Raw genomic sequence first — 14827 nt, 5'->3', positions numbered from 1 at the left:
AGTTAAGCCAATAACTGGTTCAGTTAAGTAGCTGATAGATTGGTTGAAATATAAACCAGCACCCATAGTAGCTCACCATGACCAGTGCTAGGCTATGCTGAAGCGCAGGAGACAGCGACATATTCCCCTTCTGATAAATAGAAAGTAATCTGTCTCTTTAGCAATTTGAATTTTGCTGCAGATGAAAAATCCCCTAGGAACAGCAACTGATATAGATTAACACTTTACTATCTAGTGTATTCTTTTTTTTTTTTTTTTTTTAAATCTTTAGTAGTCAGCTCGGCCAGTCTACAGGGGCTGCTGGTGTGTGGCGGCCAGCCTAATTCCTTAGACATAGAAGAACCTTTAATATATGTGTACAGTAAAGGGTATGTAATGATATGGACATTTATTCACAAGTGACGTGTAAGGTTCATAAGACACAATTGGCATCTCTGAATGCAGAGCTTGAAGTGAGATATGAAAGGTGCAACATATTAACTGTTCCTTATCTCCCCTCTCCTCTTTATCATACACATGAATTAGCTACAACACTGTTCAGGCATAATTCCTGATTTTCCTGAGAACAGTGTTACATGTACAAGTATCATGGCACAGCAGTCAAAAAGCCAAAAGAGCCATATCAATGAACAGGGGGTACTTAAGTACCTCTTGCACTAAAACATAGCGCCGATACAGCTGTACAAAACAGCCGGCTCCTTTCCAAGGAGTATATATTGGGCTTATGTCTTTGTATGTGATTACGTCACCTACCAGCCCTGCTGCCTTCCCCCGTGCATGCTACGCTATTATATAAGACAGCAGCCGTTGAGTCTCTATTTAAAAGTTTGAGACAGCAAAAAGTAAACAAACCAGATTATGAGCACCCACACATAGTGATCTCTATGCTGCTTGCGAGCCAGAATCTCATGGGGCAGAAAAAAGGCAAGCACGTCATTCTGAAATGCCTCACTTAAACAGTACCCAACTTCCTGAAAATGCTGTGTAATGATTTTTATATATATATATATATATATATATATATATATATATATATATATATATATATATATATATATATATATATATAGTTGCGACTTTCTAGTATGTGGAATGTAATAAACGAGAATCAAAATGGTGAGTTTTTCCCCCTCACTTTACAACACCATTTCCACGTTTGTTTTATTTGAAGTGTTTATTGTTAAATTTCAGTTTTATTTTGATTGTTCAGCTACAAAAATGCACAAATAAACCTAATATTATTACTTTATGAAAACGTGACGATTGCCACTGATTACTGTGAAGAGACGGCAATTGCAAGGGTCAACTTTATGTACTAATTATTTTGGGAATAAACAAAACAATGTTTAACTTGAACTGCTGTTTGGCATCCTTTGTTTTGCATTTTATTCACTGGGGTAAAGTAAGTCTTCCACAATTTATTTGTTACTCCTGGGATATTTTTCTATTTTAACGTGTTACATATTGTAAGGGATTGCTGTAAAATAAAGGCACACACACGGGGCCCCACAGCCACGCCCCTTGCAACTGTTGCTATGGTGTCTCTGACTGCATTCAGAGCAATATAATGGCATGCATTGGAGAAAATCTCAACATCAGTCAGGGAAAGGAAGAAAAGAGCAGCTTCTCAAAATTGTAAGAGGTATTGACAATGTCGACCCAAGTGACTTTTTGGACCTGAAAAAGAGACAAGGACCAGGGGTTACAAATGGAGATTAGATAAAGGGGCATTCAGAACAGAAAATAGGAGGCACTTTTTACACAGAGAATTGTGAGGGTCTGGAACCAACTCCCCAGTAATGTTGTTGAAGCTGACACCCTGAGATCCTTCAAGAAGCTGCTTGATGAGATTATAGGATCAATAAGCTACTAACAACCAAACGAGCAAGATGGGCCGAATGGCCTCCTTTCATTTGTAAACTTTCTTATGTTCTTATGTAATATGACTGTCATTTAATCTAACCAATAAAAACATGTAAAAGCTGGAAATTGTTCTTTATCTGCTGATCTCTTCAGACCAGCAAAAATGATGTCAGAGGGAGGAGGATGCCTGGAGCATGACAGAGAGAGGAGGGAGTTTTAGAGGACGGAGGACAGTGGAGGGAGTTTTCAGAGGTGGAAGGAGGGAGTTTCAGAGGAGGGAGGAGGGAGTTTCAGAGGGGGGAGGACGGTGGAAGGAGGGAGTTTCAGAGGAGGGAGGAGGGAGGAGGGAGTTTCAGAGGGGGGAGGAGGGAGTGTCAGAGGGGGGAGAAAGAGGGAGCACAGAATGACTCCTTTTTGCCTGATGTACGAAAATGTCCTAATATGGACACCATATTAACAAAAGCAAACAGAGTGATACAACCCCCATTACTGAAATTAACCTTAATTAAGACTTTTAATAAAAATGGTAATACTTCTGAATGATTTTTACAGGTCTACAGTCTTAATAGACTTTAACCTTAAGTTATTTACTAATTAATATGAATTATATCCATATATGCATGAATTAAATACTTAATACTTTGCTAAACAATACACTACATGTCAGTAACAGAGTTGACAGAAAATACTGTTTACATGGGGATTTTTGACATAAATCTTTTAGTTGTTTTGCAGTTGAGCTTTGCAAAGAACAGTTTCTACATATTTGAATACTTTTGTTTAATTAAAAAAATATTTTGAAAAAAAGGACTTTTGTTTTTCCTTTTTCACATGTTGCAAAATGTACCGTAATGGTAGATATAAACAATAAGGTTCTGTTGAACACTACAAATCCTAATCTTAAAAATTTTACCTGCACCAGAAAAAAAAAAAAAAAAAAAAAAAAAAAAAAAAAAACTTCTTAAGCACAGGCATTGACGTGAGAAACACATCTTTAAAATCACTTTCTGAAGTATGTAACACGTTGAATCGTTGTCCTGATTAGCTCTAGGGGTGAATTTGTCAAATTATCATTGGTTTCCCGAACTATCTTTGTCATAATTGGCTGTTGTAGGTTGGCCTCAGACTCTGATAGTGGACTTTTCATTCACTGTCGCTCTCTGATTGGATGCAGTCTGCCCAGAGGGAAGCCTGAGACATAGGTCAGTCATCAGAGCAGGATGTAAATAATAAATCACAAGTTACGTTCGTGGGGATTTAAATGTAGTTAAACTGAAACTGTAAATACCTCCTGGATTTAGACTCGGTGAATAATGTGAGGTGAGTCTCTCTATGGCTTTGTTTTGTTTTAGCACAACACGAATTTAGATAGCAGCTGGAGTGCGGCCTGCAACCTAGTGACTGCGGCAAGTTGTACATTGCGAATGGTAGGGAAAACAAGAATTTACTTAGTGGTGTAAAAGTTTCCAACTGCTCACATTTAAATAGCAGACCTTTTTTTTTTTTTTTTTCACAATTGTGGTTTGTGAGTTAACGTCAAACTGCACATGATATGCGCTGTGTGTGATAAAGAATGTGAGGTACACAACACTATGGCTTTGTTTTGTTTTAGCACAACACAATAGTGTAAAACAGTATTTTGTCATTAGTAACAAATGCACCTTTTTTTTTTTTTTTTTCACAATTGTGGTTTGTGAGTTCGCGTCAAACTGCACATGATATGCGCTGTGTGTGATAAAGATGAGATACACAACACCGACAATAGTGTAAAACAGTATTTTGTCATTAGTAACAAATGCATTTAATGTATGTTTGTTCGGAGGGTCCCTCTAATCAATTTGAGAGTTAATTTTACTGTTGTGTCAGCGTGTTGGGTCGGTTCTACAAAGAGCGCAAGCGAAAGTACTCTCAACTTGATTTTAAAACAGTCATTAAAACAGACGAAAATCTGACATTAACATACCTAATCTGTTGTTTATAGCTTTTAAAATATATTTTCTTGTTAACTAAAAGGCAGTAACAACAACGTCCATAATCAACCAAAAATAAATAGTGTTATGACGAACACGGGATTTTCATGTTAGGATATTTGCTCATAATTTAAATAGTGGTTAGGATATTTGTTTTCATAAAGTAATAAAAGCCATTATATTGCTCCGAGCAGAGGCAGCATAACATCAGAGGCAGGGGCGTGGCCCTGTGTGTGTGCGCCTTTATTTTACAGCAAGATGTTAAAATATGTAACACGTCAAAATAGAAAAATATCCCAGGAGTAAAGAATACGTTGTGTAGGCCTTACTTCACCCCAGTGAATTACAAAACAAAGGGTGCCAAATAGCAGTTGAAGTTAAACGTTGTTTTGTATATTCCCACAATAAATAGTACATAAAGTTGACAATACATTTTATTTATTTTTAACTTTTTAATTTTTATTCATTGCCATTGCTGTTTTTTCGCAGTAAACAGTGGTCACATACACGTTTTCATAAAGTAATAACTAGGGATGTGTTTTTGGTACAATTTTATTAATGTTTAAATGCCATGCATGTGTCAGGGTTTAAACCGTATCAACACACACACACACACACACACACACACACACACACACACGCACACACACACACTTTATATTACATTCTGATGTATACAGTACTGGTTAGTATTTTCCAGGCAAGTAACTCTTAAATAAGCAAATAACGTTTTAACATCACAAAGACTTAACAACAAAGTTTAAAAAAAAAAAAAAAAAAAAAAAAACAAAAAAACAGTACACACCAAAATACAGTATGTATTGAAATTAGTGCAATCACTCGATTAAAATTTTTGATCAGTTAATTTATAGACATTAGTTGATTAACCTGTAGATCAATCGGTTCGATTCTTCCGTACATTTCTAATAAAGGTAACGCTTGTATAGCGACTGTCCTGCATGTAAATATAAAAAAAAATCAATAGACTCTTAAAAAAAAAAAAAAAAAAAAAAAAACACAACCCCCCCCCCCCAAAACCACAGCAACAGACTCTATCAAATGCACAGATTACAGTACATTGTTATATTAACTCTAGTACTGTTCAGGGATCGATGCCACAAATGGGAAATCCAAATTATTATTTTTTTAATATCCCCTTCTACTGACAAATTACATAGATATTAAACAAATGATTTGCGTAAGTGTACTGGTAAATTAAATCCTGTACATAATTAAGTTACATTTATGCGTTCTCTGAATTATTGAAAAATTCCTTTTAAAATCGTGTTATAGATATTCACAGTCGCCATCTAGAGTGTATATTGTGGATCTTTCTACTGCATTTTGTAACTCCATACACAGTAGGCAATTTTGTTTGGTACAGTTATTTACATATCACTGATTGCTGTATTTTTTTAGAGGTCGCTTTAAAACAAAATTTTGCGTCCCAGAAGCAAAATAGATTCGTTGGAGATTAAGTACCCCTGGCTTGTTTATAAAGACGACAAGATGTAGTGTGTGCGAATAAGCTGCTGGTCCAAAAAAAAAAAAAAAAAGCTGATGTACAGATTTTCAAGAATCTTAGCTTAAAAGACACAGACACGGCAATGCTGATGCTGGGGTGGGGGTAGCAGTCATACTTGAAATGCGTCTCTCATTTTGGAATGATTTTGAGGATCTAAAAATGATATTTAGAATGTCAGTAGCCCTATGAATTCTTCTGTACAGGTAGCCAGGCAGGTCTTCAGTAGAATTCATGCGAAATAAGTACCACAGGGACAAGGTGTTAGATGAGGAATATAGCTGTAAAATATTGTACTGTTTTTTCAGAAAGTATATAATAGAAATAAACAAATGAAAAAAACATATTTTGTCTTTGCAGAATTTGATGGAGCCTAAATCTAAATGTAAAACTAAATGGCCAAAATGGTTTAATAGATCAATAAAAAAAAAATATTCAGCGAAAAAAGGCACTTTACAGAGCATTGAAAAAGGACCAAAAAGAAAGTACACAGAAAGAGTACACGGAACTGCAAACACAAGTCAAAAAGGAAGTTAGAAAGGCTAAGAGAGAAATAGAAATGAACATTGCTAAGGGGGCTAAAACCAATTCCAAAATGTTTTTTCAATATTACAACAGCAAGAGAACATTCAAAGAGGAGGTTATATGTTTAAGAGAGACAAATGGCAAAGTCGTAGATGAAGAAAAAAAATAGCAAATATATTAAATGATTACTTTTCGCAAGTTTTTACAAAGGAAGATACGGACAACATGCCCCACATGTCATCCAGTTCCTATCCAGTTTTAAATAACTTTAGCATAACCGAGGCAGAAGTGTTAAAGGGACTAGGAGCTCATAAAATAAACAAATCCCCTGGGCCGGATGAGATCCTCCCAATAGTACTCAAAGAAATGAAAGAAGTTATTTACAAACCGCTAACCAGGATCATGCGGCAGTCTCTTGACACAGGGGTGGTACCGACAGACTGGAAAATTGTAAACGTAATACCGATCCACAAAAAGGGAAACAAAACTGAACCAGGTAACTACAGACCAGTAAGCCTGACTTCTATTATATGCAAACTTATGGAAACTATAATAAGATCCAAAATGGAAAATTACCTATATGGTAACAGGGTCCTGGGAGACAGTCAACATGGTTTTAGGAAAGGGAGATCGTGTCTAACTAACTTGCTTGATTTTTTTGAGGATGCAACATCGATAATGGATAATTGCAAAGCATATGACATGGTTTATTTAGATTTCCAGAAAGCTTTTGACAAAGTCCCGCACAAAAGATTAATTCTCAAACTGAACGCAGTTGGGATTCAAGGAAACACATGTACACGGATTAGGGAGTGGTTAACAAGTAGAAAACAGAAAGTACTGATTAGAGTAAAAACCTCAGAATGGAGTGTGGTAACCAGTGGTGTACCACAGGGATCAGTATTAGGTCCTCTGCTATTCCTAATCTACATTAATGATTTAGATTCTGGTATAGTAAGCAAACTTGTTAAATTTGCAGACGACACAAAAATAGGAGGAGTGGCAAACACTGTTGCAGCAGCAAAGGTCATTCAAAATGATCTAGACAAGATTCAGAACTGGGCAAACACATGGCAAATGACATTTAATAGAGACAAATGTGTAAGGTACTGCACGAAGGAAATAAAAATGTACATTATAAATATCATATGGGAGATACTGAAATTGGAGAAGGAATCTATGAAAAAGACCTAGGAGTTTTTGTTGACTCAGAAATGTCTTCATCTCGACAATGTGGGGAAGCTATAAAAAAGGTTAACAAGATGCTTGGATACATTGTGAAAAGTGTTGAATTTAAATCAAGGGAAGTAATGTTAAAACTGTACAATGCACTAGTAAGACCTCATCTTGAATATTGTGCAGTTCTGGTCACCTCGCTATAAAAAAGATATTGCTGCTCTAGAAAGAGTGCAAAGAAGAGCGACCAGAATTATTCCGGGCTTAAAAGGGATGTCATATGCAGACAGGCTAAAAGAACTGAATCTGTTCAGTCTTGAACAAAGAAGACTACGCGGCGACCTAATTCAAGCATTCAAAATTCTAAAAGGTATTGACAATGTCGACCCAATGGACTTTTTTGACCTGAAAAAAGAAACAAGGACCAGGGGTCACAAATGGAGATTAGACAAAGGGGCATTCAGATCAGAAAATAGGAGGCACTTTTTTACACAGAGAATCGTGAGGGTCTGGAATCAACTCCCTAGTAATGTTGTTGAAGCTGACACCCTGGGATCCTTCAAGAAGCTGCTTGATGAGATTCTGGGATTGATAAGCTACTAACAACCAAATGAGCAAGATGGGCCGAATGGCTTCCTCTCGTTTGTAAACTTTCATATGTTCTTATGTACTTATGTACTGTATTGTGTGCATTTTGGTAGAAAAGCAGTACAAATTGCAGGGAAAGCTGACAGGTTATACATCTTTAAAACGTTAGGTTACCCTGGTTCCCTGAAAAGAATGACAACCATTACCGAATGGGAAGAGCCTCCCTGACTCCTCAATCACTGAGCATATATAAAAAAGCTGCCCTATCAGTGCTCTGCTGTGAGGATGAAGTCCCTCCCACATCCTGCTGAAGAGGGGCGTCCTCACAGTAGCATATCGCCATTTTCAAAATCGAAGGTCAGATGGGGACACGACTTCGAAGGGTAGTGATTGTCATTCTTTTCAGGGAACCAGGGTTATGGTAATAACCTAACGTTCCCTTTCAAGTGGAATGACAACCATTACCGAATGGGAAGCTGTACCAAAGCTGTTGTGGCTCCATATTTCCGACAGTACAGCCCCACGGCGATAGCCTCAGAGCCCTCATGACGCCTAAGGGCATGCTGCCTGCAACACCCTAGAGCCCAGAGAGGGCCTCGCTCGGTTTGCAACATCAAGGTGGTAAAACGCGCAAATGTCTGACTACCTGCCCATATAGCAGCATTGCAAAGCTTATCCAAGGAGACGCCATGAAAGAGAACCCACGAAGTCGCTTGGCCCCTGGTAGAATGGGCTGTAATGTCCCCAGGCATGGGGGAGTCCGTCTGTTCATACGCCAAGCGTATGGCATCTGACACCCAGTGCGCTAGATGTTGCTTCAACAGGGCTTGACCCATAGCAGACAAACAGCTGGTTGGACTGTCTCCAGGACTCTGTCCTATCCAGGTAACAGTGCAGAGCCCGGACCTGGCAAAGCATGTGCTGTCTACAGTCCTCCTCTGACTCATGTGGTGGAGGTCTCAAAGCTTCCAAAACCACTGGTTAGTTAATATGGAATGAGGAGACCACCTTTGGCAAAAAGGCTGGGTTCGTTCTTAATGTTACTTGCGAGTCATTACCAGTGAAAGCCATACATGTGTCATCAATGGGCGCATTCTCAACAGCCCTAGGGGAAGGATTCTTGAGGCGGCTCCCATCAGCCCTAACAACCTTTGAAACATTCTGACCTGTAGAAGAGCATCCTCTCTGAACTGGGAGAGCGTAACTTCCAACGACCCAATCCTGTCTTCCGACAGTGAGGCAAATATGCTCACGGTGTTCAATTTGATCCCCAGGAACACTGTGGACTGAGAAAATGCAGTTGGAAAATGTGTGGGGCGCCAATGAGAGGCCAAAAGGCAGCACGCAGAATTCATACGCGTTGCCTTGAAAGGCGAATCTTAGATATTTTCTGTGTGTGGGATGGATCGAGACATGGAAGTAGGTGTCTTGCAGATCGATTGATGTGAACCCGGCTGGACGGACTGGAGGATATGATGTGTGGTCAACATGTTGAACTTCCTTTTTTTGAGGAACATGTTGAGGACCCTGAGGTCCAGAATAGGTCGGAAACCGCCGTCCTTCTTGGGCATCCGGAAGTACCTGGAGTAGAAGCTGCTGAGGGCATCACTTGGGTTTACCAAGCACACAGCATGCTTCTGTTTGAAGACTGGCGATCTCCTGTTGAAGGAGAATCGCACACACTGGTTTGACGGTGGTAAAGAGCACACACTTGAAGGGTGGAGGGCCTAAGCGGAATTGCAGAGCGTAACCGTGTCTCATAGTAGTTAGCACCCAGGAGTCCTGGGTGCAGCCTTGCTATGGGTCGTGTCCAGTGGTCAGTCCAGTTATGAAGGGCAGCCGGAGCCCCTCAGTGGCGATCTCCCTTATCTTGGGAGGGGGCATATCTTTTTGGCCGGTGGTGGTCCCTTGCTGCTGGCTTTTCTTCTGTCTGCTTGTTTGGCCTGAGGTGGAGGGCGGCGTTCAGGCCTAGCAGCCCTGGCAGGCTGGGAAGGCAACCTAGGGTGCTGGTGATAGGCAGGAAGGCGTGAAAACTTTGAAGCGACCTCTGTGGCCTTGTGAGACCTCTCAAGGCTCACATCAACAGTCGCTCCGAATGTCTGCCCCGGTGTTATAGGGGCATCCAGCAACACTGCCTTCTCTGTCTCCACCACCATGGTTTGGGTCAGCCAAAGATGTCGGTTAGTGGCCACCAGTGCTGCCCGAGACCTCCCTGATGCCTGACCTAGCTCCCTCATCGGGTCAGTCATTGCTCCCGTTACTGCCTGAAGCTCCCCTGCATCTGTCTCCGTTACCCGCTCCTGCAGTCTTGCTGGTGAAGGTAGACCCTTGCACCAGCACAGTGACCATATCCCTGATAGGAGGGAATGTGCCCAGGCCAGCTTCTTGGGCTCCGGCGAAGTGCAGTAGGGACTCCACTGTTCTGGAGCCAGAGGGAACAGACGGGAGTGGTTCCATGAAGAGTCCTCACAAAGAGGAAGGGCATGTTGTGGGTGCCCTTTTTGCTTTAGAAACAGATTCCGTTTCCCTCCTGTTCTGTAGGCCAGGGAACATCTGTGGCAGCAGCTGCACACTGCTTCAGGGCCCGGAACTCCTCCCTCTGAGATGTATGCAGGAGGGACGGTATGGAGCCTCCCGCTGTGGCCTGCCCGACCGAAGTGGTGGGGTCAGACACGTCCATGAAGCTCGCCAAGGCTTGGGGGTCTAGGTGGAGCCGGGGACAGACAGCGGGAGTGGGGAAGCTGGGGCTACCGGGGACAGACAGCGGGAGTGGGGAAGCTGGGGCTGACCGGCAGCAGGGGGCAGTCTGCCCTGAGCCTGTAATAAGGTCTCCAACATGGTCTGCTGGGCTCTCAGGGCCTGAGCCAGCTCCTCAAAACGCTGCTCCTCAAAGCTCTGATGTTTCTCGGGAGATGCGGAGGGGGAGCCCCTCCGTCTGTGAGGCGAAGGAGAGCGGTACCTCCATGGTGACCGCCTACCTCCTGGTGAGTGCCCTCTTGAGCAGTGTCGCCTCAGTGGTGTCCGCTGCGATTCTGCAGAGGGGCGCCTACACCTCCGCACCGGTGGTAAGGTAGGGGAGGGTGAACCAGGGGTATGGAGGGGGGGAGTAAGCGTTAAGAGAACCCGAGGCTGAGTTGGGCATGTAGGCCTAAGCTGGATGGTAGCTGGAGCCGAGTCAATCAGCATAGGGGACGGTGCCGCGAGCCCAGTGGGTTACCCTATAGCACCACAATAGTTCACACGACTCAGAAAACTGTATATATAAACTACACGATGTAATAGAAAGAGACTAAAAGCTTAGCACCAATCTCTGTAAAAGGGTCGAAACCAAATCTAATCAGTAGCAATCTCAAAAACACTAATAATGTAGCTTACCGTAAGGAATCCAATTTGCAGGTAAAAACCGTATAAATGAGTCAATTTCTATGCACCAAAAAGAGCACAAGGCAATCTGTCTTATCTCATTGAGGTGAGAGAGAAAATGGCTATACTACTGTGAGGATGCCTCTCTTCAGCAGGAGGTGGAGAGGTGGGAGGGACTTCCTCCTTACAGCAGGGCCCTGATAGAGCATATATGCTCAGTGATTGATGGGTCGGAGGGGCTCTTCCCATTCGGTAGTGCTTGTCGTTCCACTTGAAAGGGAATCGGAGTTCAGCAGTTACAAAACTGAAAGAATATCAAGAAAAGTCAGAATTACACAAAGCAGTAGTAACAGTTGCCAATAATTTTGTACTTATAGAGAAAGAGTGAATAAAAACAAAACTAAAAAAAACAGACAAGCGATTTTTACATGTAAATACTACATATAGTATGGCTTATTATAGTTGCACTCTTAGTATGTTACTTATTTACTAGCAAATGTGTTCCAAACTGCACTGAAAGGAACATTTCCTTAAAGTAATTTATACATTTGTTGAGGTGAGGTGAGGTCACAAGAAACCTTTTGTGTATCTTGAAGAGATTATGCCCTGTTCACACTAACATTTTTATACTGGTATCGTTGCGGAACTGTACCGAAACATCTGTCCATACTGGAGTTCTTATCGGTGACAAAACTCAAAAGAGCAGGTTTCGTACCGGTACTGTTTCGATAGGACTCGGAGCAAAAGTGTGGACAGGTAGACCGACACGGTATCGATACAGTTAAGTCAGTATTCTGAAGCACGCACACGTCTTGCTTTACAATTTAAATACTTTAAACAGCTTTACATTTTATGGTGATCTGCGGTGCCTTTATCATGGCTACACCAAAATGCAGAAATAAGTGAAAATAATCTCCACAAAATTAGTGATGTTGACTATGAGGTAAAGCGTACTGCAGAACAGTGCCGTTTTAAAATAAAATCCCTCATGAGGGAAAATCAAAAAGCAAAAAGCAAAAAAACATCCATTCCCAAAGCCGTGATGCCAGCTCGCTGTCTTTGAAACATCATGTTCTTAAAGAGACTGTTTTCGCGTTTTTCTTTGTCTCATCCTTTCACGTTCTTCTTGTCTCGTAATAATGATTGAACACCCAAACAAAATACCGTACGTTGACTGGACGGCAAAACGTGCTTTATTACATAACAGCGGATCCACTTCTGACAGATGTGACAGCGGTTGTCATGGAAACACGAACACGGTCGACTTAAAGAGACATGAATGTGGACAGGTATATCGCAACTGTATCGGTATTGAAAAGTGAGGTAGGACAGAAAGTGGTTTTACCGGTATATTCTGTAACGAAACAAACTACTAGTATCATACTGATACAAGTGTGAACAGGGCTTTAGTGAACCCGTCAAACTACAAGGCTAGATCCGCCCCTGTTAATCACTAAATGATTGATAGTGTTCACTGTTAAATAAAACCAGAATCCTGCAAGTTGTATTCTTCTTTTTGTGTGTTTTGTGTGATGGGGAGGGGGCAAGTAGATTTTTAAGAAGGACAAGTACATTTTTCTAGGACAAGAAGTTATTAAAAAAAAAAAAAAAAAAAAAAAAAAAAAATTGCACACATCTGATATGGAGAAGATCAGAACTGTGCTACTGTAAAAACACTAATATTTGTGCATAAGAAAATCCAGGATGATAACCTCCATATACCAACTAAAAGAGGTTTTCCTTGTGTGTGTAAAATTTTCAAATAAATAAATAGTGTTCAGTATAGCGCAAAACTGTTATAGGAATCTTAAAATGATAACCAGGATCATTGCCAAGGTTTTTGGAAAGGGATCTATTGTAGTATATTACAATTATAAAAGTAAATTTCGTGCATAATTTAGTGTAGTTGTAAAAAATTAATCCGAAGCCATTGTGTTGTGTAAAATCTTTGAATAGGCACATTGCTCATGACAAAGGAAAATGTACGTTTCATTGTGCTTTAAAACCAAACAAAAACAATAATACATATTGCAGAAGTTTTAAGTGCACAAAAGGGGCATGCTGCAAAAGTAGGTTATGTTCACTAAGGGCTTGCTTGTTTGTTTTTAAGAGTAATCTATATTACAATATGAGTTTGCATACAGTTGTTCATTCTGTAACTTGTATAGGAATAATTTGAAGATTGCAGTGGTGTTTTGTCCTTGCTGTAGAGCATACTTCAATGTTTTGAATACTGCGGTACATATTTGTTTTTTTCATCTGACACACACTTGGACACTGGTCTTGGTTTCCTGTGTTACAGTACCAGGGGTTTGAACTGTCCTCTTAACCTCCTGTCTTTTTCCAAGTTGTTGTTTTGACTGCTGAAAGAGCTGTCAAATTTAAATGCCCTTAGTGCAGGGATGAATAAACCCATCATCTGATTTGCTGTTCAAGTTTTTATGTTCAACAGTTTGCTCACTGCAGATTAATGATGCTGTCTTTGTGGTTCCTTTTTTTTGGAATGAATATTTTTTTAGTTTTTGGTGTTACATACACTGACCTGATTGAGTTCAAGCCAATGTCTCTTTCCTAGTATGGCTTTTATTGTCAAAATAGTTTTTATTATGTATTTTGTTACCTGTACATTTCCCAAATGCTACTGTCTGTCTGTTTTATTCACTGTTAATACAACTATTGAAGTCTTGCAACTGCATGGCCCAGTTGCCACAAGTACATGGAGAGAATACAAAATATTGAACTTTTAGCATTTCTCATTGCAGTTTTAACCTCCAGTCTGGGACAGGTGCTTGTCTCTGGGACAGTACCAGACCTGGGGTCAGTTATAATTACAATTACATTTGCAGCATTATTGTTTGCTGAAATTGCAATAATACAGTGCTATTTTGTTCAATTACAATTTATTCTGCCAAGCAATAATCACAGGTACAAATACAGAAACATATTGCAATGTTTATTTTCAAACAAATGGGTCACTATAAGTGGTTGAAAATACAAGAAGAATGTTCTCTCAGTACAAAACACAACATGGAACTGTGAATGATTAAGCTTGGAAAGGTGTGTAATGTAACTGTAATTGGTTAATTATATGCTAATTATAATTGTAAGTGTGCAACTACAATTACAATTAACTTTTTAACAGTAATTTAAATTATTGGTAATGACACAATTGCAATAGTAATTGACCCCAGGTCCGTACAGTACTGTATAATGCAGTGCTTGAATCTGGTAAAGTATGTCCTAGTGAAAGTGCATGACAAGACTATTGGTGGGGGAAGAAAAAGCATGAACCCCATGATGTGCTGCAGGCTTGTGATTTTATGTGGGTTTGTTAAATGATTTGTGAAAGTTAAAATTTTGTTTGCATAATATGTACATGTAGCCGGACAGATGGATGGAAGGCACTCTGTTAGTGAAACCAACAGATGCAAATGTTTTATATGTTAAAAACAAATTGTCCTTGAGACAACTTTTCGATTGACAACAGTCAACAGATTGACAAAAGCTGTAATCAGGGGTGTGCAATTCATATTGCCTGCAACCGGACAACAAGATTTGCGGTGTTTGGATGAACACAGGATTTTCATGTTCGGATGTTAGCTCATAATTTTGTTCGGATGTTTGTTCATTTTCAAAAAAATAATAAGCCATTATGTTGCTCGGAATGCAGGCAGAAACATCATCGCAGCAGAGGCAGGGGGGCGTGGCCCTGTGTGTGTGTGCCTTTATTTTACTGCAAGATGTTACAGTATGTAACATGTTAAAGTAGACAAGTATCCCACATGTAAAGAATATGTTGTGTAGGCCTTACTTTAGCCCA

The 14827-nt window shown here is 40.2% G+C and overlaps 1 protein-coding gene across 6 annotated transcripts in view; it reads left to right on the top strand.

Moving 5' to 3' along the window:
- Nucleotides 1-3027: 3027 nt before the first annotated feature.
- LOC121323698 (transmembrane protein KIAA1109-like) overlaps nucleotides 3028-14827 on the top strand; it is a 156945-nt gene continuing 145145 nt past the window's right edge. For all 6 annotated transcript variants that reach the window (XM_041264917.1, XM_041264933.1, XM_041264932.1 and 3 more), the window contains exon 1: nucleotides 3028-3183. The gene's annotated coding sequence lies outside the window, so the exon portion shown is untranslated. The remainder of the gene's footprint in view (nucleotides 3184-14827) is intronic.

The sequence above is a fragment of the Polyodon spathula genome, chromosome 1 (assembly GCF_017654505.1).
Source record: "Polyodon spathula isolate WHYD16114869_AA chromosome 1, ASM1765450v1, whole genome shotgun sequence".
NCBI lineage: Eukaryota > Metazoa > Chordata > Actinopteri > Acipenseriformes > Polyodontidae > Polyodon > Polyodon spathula.
Note: the sequence above shows the minus strand (reverse complement) of the source record. Positions and strands in the feature narration are given on the sequence as shown.